Below are 8,448 nucleotides of genomic sequence, written 5' to 3'. Positions count from 1 at the left end.
GGCGGTGTCTCAGGCAGGGGTCCTGCCGCTCCTGGGCCCTCCCCCACGGGAGCCCAGAGGCCTTATACAGTTTCCTCTTGGGCCAGGGATGTGGGCAGGGGTGGGCAGTGTTGGTGGTCTCTTCTGCTCTGCAGCCTCAGGAGTGCCCACCTGACCAGGCGGTGAGGTCTCTCTCTCTCACAGGGTCTGGGAGCAGAGAGCTGCTGCAGGCCGGGATCCGCGGGTCATTGTGTGTATTCCTGCATACGCCACTCTAAAACCTCAGAGGCAGACTGGACAACCCCAGCCTTCCTTCTCGCTTCTCTATTAACTTTCATGTGGAACATGCTCTTTCTTTGATCCATGCATCCACCAAGAATCTAGTTTCCCAACAACATGATATCATAAAAAGGAATAAATACACTATCTATAATCCTAATCATGGACTACCTTGAAGAACGGAACCCGCAGTGCCCAAAGCATGTCTCCCTGTGTTTCTCTCAAAGTGTGGCTGCGAGCTGGCCCTGATCCCTGAGACACCCAACACACAGTGGGAAGCAAACTCTAGAATATTCTTTAATCTTGGACCTGCTCGACACTGTGAGACTAAAGGTAGTTGTCAGTCTCAGAAATATGCTTTCTCATAAGGAACCACTTTATGAGTAATCTTTGCAGTTTTGTCATTTAAATATCACAATCTATGATTGTAAATGTTGTTTAGATACCATTTTGGTATCATTTTTCTGTAAAAAGATACTCTCGAAATCTCTGCATCCCAAATCTTCCATTTCCCCACTTCATCATTTAGATCTTCTTCCACATTCTGAAGGAGGCTCCCGAGTATTCCCACAACACCCCCCTCGTGGTTGCTATGGTCCCAGCTCTGCAAGTTCACTCAGTGGTTTCCAATCTCTAGGGCTGCCCCATGTCGAGCCTAAATAACAGTTCATTCTTTCACAGATCTGGAGGCTACAGTTCAAGGTATCTCCAGGGTTCGTTTCTGAATAAGGCCTTCCTGGTTTGCTGATGGCACCTTCTCACTGTGCCTCACAGTTTTCATTTGCCTACAAGTGAGAATGTTAGCTTTAGGGGTTTGGCCCCACCTTTATGCTACCAATCAATCACCTTTATGCTGCCAATCACCCTCATCATGGTCTGGTCCTATATGAGGTTAGGAACTCACGTATGAACTTCGGTCCGTTCCCACACATATGGAGATGCTTTGGAAGAATAGGACTGCCTAGTCTTCATTGTGCTTACAGTTCTCTTTCTAACATTTTACCAAGCTGGCCTTCCACTTGCTATGTAGTTCCTTTTTCTGTTAACTTGTCATGTGTTCTTCTGTACTTTATCATTGTGCCTCACGTTTTATTGTATGTAGTTGATTTCTTTTTAAGTAATTTATAAATCATACTACTGAGACTTTGTCTATGAAATGTCCATCTCTTCTCAAGGACTCTCAGAGACACCCCCTTCATTCTACCTCTGCTTCAAGGGAACCTGCTGACTAGCTTGTGGTGGACAAAAAACAATGAAGTGCTCACCCTCAAAACTGCTTAAAAACAAAAGTATGACTTGGCCCCAGTTCCCATCACCACAAACCTTCAGAATCCCTTTCTCTGGTGCTGAGCACCAAATCACCATCCCCACTATGAAAAGTCTTTTCCTGTCCATTGTTGAGTGTGATGAGGAACCGAGGAGTTCAATAGTTTCCACTAATCTCCCATTATTGTTTACATCTCCTTCTGATCATTAAAGTTTATCCCTGAGAAATCCATGTTCCCGAAAATGTCATGTTTAAGAACAATGACATACCTCCTCTGTGAACTCCCCAGGCCCATCCTTTAACAACTACTGATTTCACATCTGCTCTAACGTACTTATTATAACGACTGTCAGCATTTGCAGTATTGTCTTGCTCTAGTATAAAGTATAATGCCTGTAACGTCTACAAATGGCAGCGGTTGGTGATTTGGGTGACCACAGATTTTGCTGGCGGCCTCAAATCTACAGGCATTTATGCCAATCAGTATTAGAAAGAGATTTTAAAATAAAAGAGAGAGAAATATGCATCTGTTTCTGTGTCAAGTTAAAATGTGTGAACTCAGACAAGTATGGTGGTCTAATTCCAGCACTTAGGAGCTGGAAACAGAATGATGGGGAGTTCAAGGCCATCCTTAGTTACATAGCAAGTAGAAGGCCAGCTTGGGATACATGAGACCTTGTTTTATTTTGTTTAATTAATTTATAATTGCTTCCAACCTCAACAAGAGACTGCTTTGCCCCACTTTGCTCTCGTTTCTGCTCTGTGTACTCTCTGGAGGAGGCTGTTGTAGGTCAGGAATTTGTGCTTTTGTGAAGCAGCAAGAAAAGACATGGAAGAGAATACGAGACTCACCCAAGAGAAGAACACGGAATCCCTTTGGAACAAAGCATGAAGAGCCTGGGTGTGAGAAAGCATGGTTGACCGAAAAGGACACAAGGGACATTGGGAACAGTGCTGGGGACTAAGTGTTCTCTTTACTGTGTTGTTGTGAAATTGCTCTTGCTTTCCAGGACATTTCCTTTCCAACAGTGGGGTTGAGTCACCAAAGTCAATACTTTTAAAATGTTGCATTTGTAACTGGTGATGGAAGTAAAATGAGAATTTGAAACCTAGGGGTCAAGCCCAGTTGGATTTCAGGCTAAAAGCATCACCTTCCCTCTAAGCAGCAGGTGAATGCACCAGAGTTCCCTAAGTTCTGAGGAGAGGAACAAGGGGAAAACCAGGACCCAGCATGACCAAGGAGGGGCTTGGGATGCCAACAGAAAATAAGAGGGATGTTGTGGAGACCATACTGAGATTGGAATTTCAATTTGAGGGGAACGAATGGCTTGGTACTAGATGTTCCAGGCAGAAAACCAGATCTGTTCAATGTAATGCCAGCTAAGTAAACTAGGAAGATGTTTTGAATGTCCCAGTAACAGCTAACCAGGAACTCAACTTATAAGGAGATGTGACACTTTTCTTTTTACAGAGATACTGGACCCACAAAGGCTATTGCAAAGATTCTGTCTGAAATAGACTCACTCTTGTAGAAGCCACTTTGGCTAGGAATCGCTCAATCTGAACCCCTGGACAAGAGCTAATTAGAGAAGAACAAAATCAAAGCATTCATATAAAATGGTAACTAGAAAAAGAATTTTGTCACCAGGTTAAATACTATCTGAGAAACAATAAACAGATGAAAAGTTATGAGTAAGCAGGAAAAAAGTCTACTAAACACATTTAAGAAATAAGGTTCCTTCCAGGAGTCAGCTCCACAGGGGAGGCTGGGTTTGTCAGCTGTAGAGTCAGCCATAGAAATATGAACAATGTGAACAGAATATTTTTAAGTAATAAAGTAGTAGGTTAATGTACAATTGTGTTTCTTGTATAAAAAGAACACTGTGAAATCAGGCAGTGCAGACTGGTATTGGTGGTCCTTCTGTTCAACTGAGCACAAGAGGGTAGAAGGTAACAGTATCATTCATCCATCTTCCATCGGGCTACACCTTTGGCAAAAAACTAACTGCCAAGAGAAGTAGGAAAATCAAGAATGGTAATTTGTTTTTAGTACATTTTTACTCCATTGCTAGAGCAAGAACACTTGAATATAAACAGTAAGGATGGTTGCTGGCTCAGGACTATTGGAGTGGGATTATCCTCTCTGAAGAAGTTGAGCTATGGAATAATTTACAAGTTAATTAGCAATCCTGGTCTTTATGTGTAAAGGAGAACAGAAGCCACTTTAGTGACTAATGGGGGGAATAAAGGCATGGGTCTCTGCAATCCTTAAGCTGAAGCCTCCTCAGTTGTCCAAGGAGATAGTCAATGGCATAGCTCTTTCTTTACACATACAGATGGGGAGGGGAATCAGACACAGAGAGACAGGTGGTCTTATTTTTCTCCAATTTAAAAACCATGGTCAAACATGCCGCTTTACAGTTTACATTTCTTCTGTGAAAGTGATCACCCAACATTGCAAACGTTATTCAGCTTTACGCAAAGAACTACAGGTAACTGAGAAATGCTAAGACTGAAAGAAATAGTCTTTCCCAGGGAAGAACACCCAGTTGGTTATCTAATACCAAATGGTAGGTAGCCCTGAAAGTATATGTCTAATATTGTATGAACTGAATAGGTTATATTTAGAAATAGGTCTATTATTATAAATGATATATAGAGAACTACATGTAAAACCAATTAATGAGAATTAATTAATATTTAGGAATGTGTATATGCATGTACCAAAAAAAGAAGCCATGATTTTGAAAGAGAACAAAGGGGGCTGCATGAAAATGTTTGGAGAAAGGAAAGTGAAGGAGGAAATGACATAATCTTACTACAATTGAAAAACAAAGAAAAAAATAATATTTTAAAAGATATAGATTCAAAACTATTTTAACTCTTCATAATATTTAAGGAAATAGCCCCGATACCTCGTTCCATTGCAGGTAAATGTCTAGAATGCAATTGGGTTTTTAGTACCATGTTTATATTGTCCTAAAAGTGTACTTCTAGGTATTATTGTTGCTGTTACTGTTATTTGGTGTTTCTGAGATAGTGCCAACTCATGCTCATGGCAATCCTCCTGCCTCAGTTTTCCAAGTTCATGGCCAGCATACCTGGTGGCTTTAATTTTTATAGCATAGATTCTTAAAGATGATGTTGTTATACCACAGAAGAGGAAAACCGAGAAAACTGAGTTTAATGCCAGTCATTGGCTAACAAAGGAGCCTATGTGATGCTGTGAATATTGGCGTACTACAAGGGACTGGTGGGTAAGAACAGCAAATTGGGCTTTGGAGATGGCTCAGTGGATTAAGTGCTCTTCTCAAAAGCATGAGGATTGAGTTCAAACCCTGCTCATATAAATACTGAGTGGGCATGGAAGCTAGACTGTAATCCCAGTACTCACAAATTCTGTGAGCAAGCCAACTACAGTTCCTCAGGCTCTGATGTCAGTAGGAAGGCAACTGAAGTCACATCTAACCTGTACATGCATGCACATACATGTGCTTCTGCACACACTTGCACTTACAGTCATACTTGTAGTCATGTACACACACACACATACACACACACACACACACACACACACACGCATGAAGTATTACACTTGTTAATCAGTTTTTAAAGACTTGACTTATAATATTGGATTAGTTCCACTGTGGTGAATTCATATGCTATATGTCTGGTCTAGACAGACCTAGTTGTAGTGAGAATTTTGGTTTCTAAAAAAAAAAAAAAAAAAAACCCACCCAGAAATACAGTGGGAATATGGTTTTAATTTGAATTCCAGGTGTGGAATATGGGGGCTGCTTTGTCTTGTCCACAGCAGCTGGCTATGATTTATTTGCCTCAAGTTCTAGCAGGGGTGTGATTTTGCCAGCTGCAGATAGTTTCTGCAATTGTGTGACAATTTGAACTCTGGGGACTTTTCAGAGCATGTTAAAATGCTAGGACCCCAAGAGGTGGGGTTGTTGGTGGTGGTGGTTGGTGGTTGGTTTCTGTTGGTTGTGGTTTGTTAAGTAGCTGTGCACAAAGAAGAAACCGAAGAAAAAAAAGGAAGAAATTAGATACCCTGAGGGTGAAAATCAAACTTGCCCCAAGGAACTGAACCCCCTGAATAAGCAGGAAACCGTCTAGTGATAACGTTTATCCTTTATCCTTTTTCCTCTCCTGTCCAGTGTTAGGAGGTCGAAAAGGTATGCGTGTGGTGGGGCAGGGAGTGGGGATGGGGGAATGGAGAAGGGTGGAAGGAAAAAACCCACAAATTAGTCAAAGAACAGTTGCACAATGGTGGTGCAAATTTTAATCCCAGCACTCAGGAGGCAGAGGCAGGCAGATCTCCGCAAATTTTAGTTCAGCTTTGTCTACATAACCATGCAGTTCTAGGCCAGGAAGGACTGTATAACAACATCCTGTCGGGGGCGGGGGGGGGGGCAGAGGGTGGGTGGGTGGGGGCGGAGGTCGCTTTAGTGTTTGGTCTACAGCTCCTGGTGTGATATCAGTTTCTCAACCTCGAGAAGAGACTCCTGCGATCCGTTTTTAAGCACACTGTTATCCCTTCCTTGAGAATTATCTGTACCATGATCTCTGCTGACTGCTCTCTATGTCACCAGCGTTTTAGTTGAGGAATAGAAATCGCATAATATACGGTAGGCATGCAGCTTTAAAACGCACATAGCTCGCCAGTGGGAAGGTTGAGTTAAGATGACCAACGCACGTTCCTCCACATACCTGGCTGCAGTGAGAAAGATCGTAATCTATCTAATTCATCACAGCACTGTAAGATATGCCCCTCGAGCTTCTTCCTCCCATCCAGGTGGAATTCCATGCTGTTTGACCCACTTCTCCAGTTTCACTCCCACAGAGGCCCTGGGAATACCCATCCTGCTCTATTTCTTTTATTTTTTTCTTTTTATTGACTATTTTCTTTATTTACATTTCAAATATTATCCCTTTTCACGGTTTCCCCTCCTGAAACCCTCTATCGCATCCCCCTCCTCCTTCTTCTACGAGGGTGCTTTCCCACCCAGCCCCTCCCACCTCACCACCCTAGCATTCCCCTATACTGGGGCATTTATTCCCCTACACTGGGCTATCCAGCTTTCACATGACCAAGGGCCTCCCCTCCCATTGATGCCAGATGAAGCCATTCTCTGCTACATGTGCAGCTGGAGCCATGGGTCCCTCCATGTGTACTCTGTGGTTGGTGGTTTAGTTCCTGGGAGCTCTGGGGGGGTGGGGGGGTCTGGTTGGTTGATATTGTTGTTCTTCCTTACATCACACACAGAAGAGGAAACAGGAGGTAACTGACTATTCTTTGGCTTATATCCATTAACCTAGTGAGGTCTGGCTGTATTTCCATCTTCACAGAGGATGAGGATGTCATCCCTTGAAAAGGCTGAACTCTGTGTGTGTGTGTGTGTGTGTGTGTGTGTGTGTGTGTGTGTGTGTGTGTGTGTGTGTGTGTGTTAGTTATTGGCCATACTTTTTGCAATGGAAACATCAAGGCATGTGTGCCTTTGATCATGTACCATGTGACCTGGCAGTCCCTTCACTTGGTGTGTACTATAAGGTCAGGCTTCATCATGGGCATCCGGTTGAGCACATCATCTGTGCACATGAAGATTTAGCCACCAATACCCTTGCATGATGGTCCAAGATCCTTCCTGGGTCCCATTCCTCTGGAGAAAGGTTTCCTAGCACTTTTTCTAGTAATACATCCTGTGTATTCTTAACTTGTCACCAATAAAAACAAATATATGTATATATGTATTGTATATACATACATATATATATTCCTGTAAAATCCTTGAAATGTATTTTTGACTTTTTGTGTTATCTTGCCAACACAATGTCAAGTATATTTTAACTTAAAAGTCTTGCTTTCTTTGATACTCTCAAGGAAAATTTTATCTCTTGCCATATATCATCTATTTTTAATAGTATTTTTCTAAATAAGCACTTAGGTCTATAAATTTTCTCTAGATCCTATTTGAGTAATATTCATAATTGTTGATGTATACATATTTTAGATGTGTGTGTTTCTGTGTGTGTGTGTGTATCTGTGTTATCTGTTAGGATATATATTCAGAAACTTCACGATATATATATATCAGTTAAAGCACTTTCTAAATTCTGAAATTATTTTTGGTTCATAATTAATTTTGTCACTTGCAAAGCCCCTCTTGTTAAAAACCTTCAAGGAGCTAGAGATGGCTCATCGGTTAAGATCATATATTGTTCTCAGAGAGAACACAAGTTTGGCTCCCAGCAATCACATCAGGTGACTCATAGTCACCTGAATCTTCTGCTCCAGGCTTGCAACACCTTCTCCAGGTGTACTTCTTCAGAGTACACATTTGCTTACATAAGTCTCATGTGATCTCTCTCTCTCCCTCTCCCTCTCCCTCTCCCTCTCCCTTGCTCTCTCTCCCTCTCTATCCCATCTCTCCCTCCTCTCTCTCTCTCGCTCTCATACACATACACATAATTAAAATAATGGCTAATAATTTTGTTAATTATTTCTGAATGTATCTGAGCCCTACAGACTTCTCCAGGAATCCTCTGTCTTGCACAGTTCCCAGCTGAGACCTACCAATGCACTGTCTTCCTATGACTTGTGACTCACCCCATCCCAGCTCCTCTATGCTCCCCATGTCATGATAGTGTAAAGGAATTTTAATCCAGCAGTATCGGTGCTCTGACAAGGGATCATATCTAAAGATATGATCCAGCCATAATGCAGACATGCCCTGGATTGTAGTATGATCTGGCTGGCATGCAGAGACTCCCTTATTACCTACCCTTAATCCCTCATAGTGAAGGTAAGGTTAGTTTGTAGAAGGAAGCAGCCATGTTTTAAAATGACATCTAATTGGGGGGGCAGACAAAGTGACAAGTCAGAGAAAGATTTGATGGAATGAGACAGAGATAGG

Source organism: Rattus norvegicus, chromosome 1 (assembly GCF_036323735.1).
Source record: "Rattus norvegicus strain BN/NHsdMcwi chromosome 1, GRCr8, whole genome shotgun sequence".
Taxonomy (NCBI): Eukaryota; Metazoa; Chordata; class Mammalia; order Rodentia; family Muridae; genus Rattus; species Rattus norvegicus.
The sequence above is the reverse complement of the archived record's forward strand: the minus strand, read 5'-3'. Positions refer to the sequence as shown.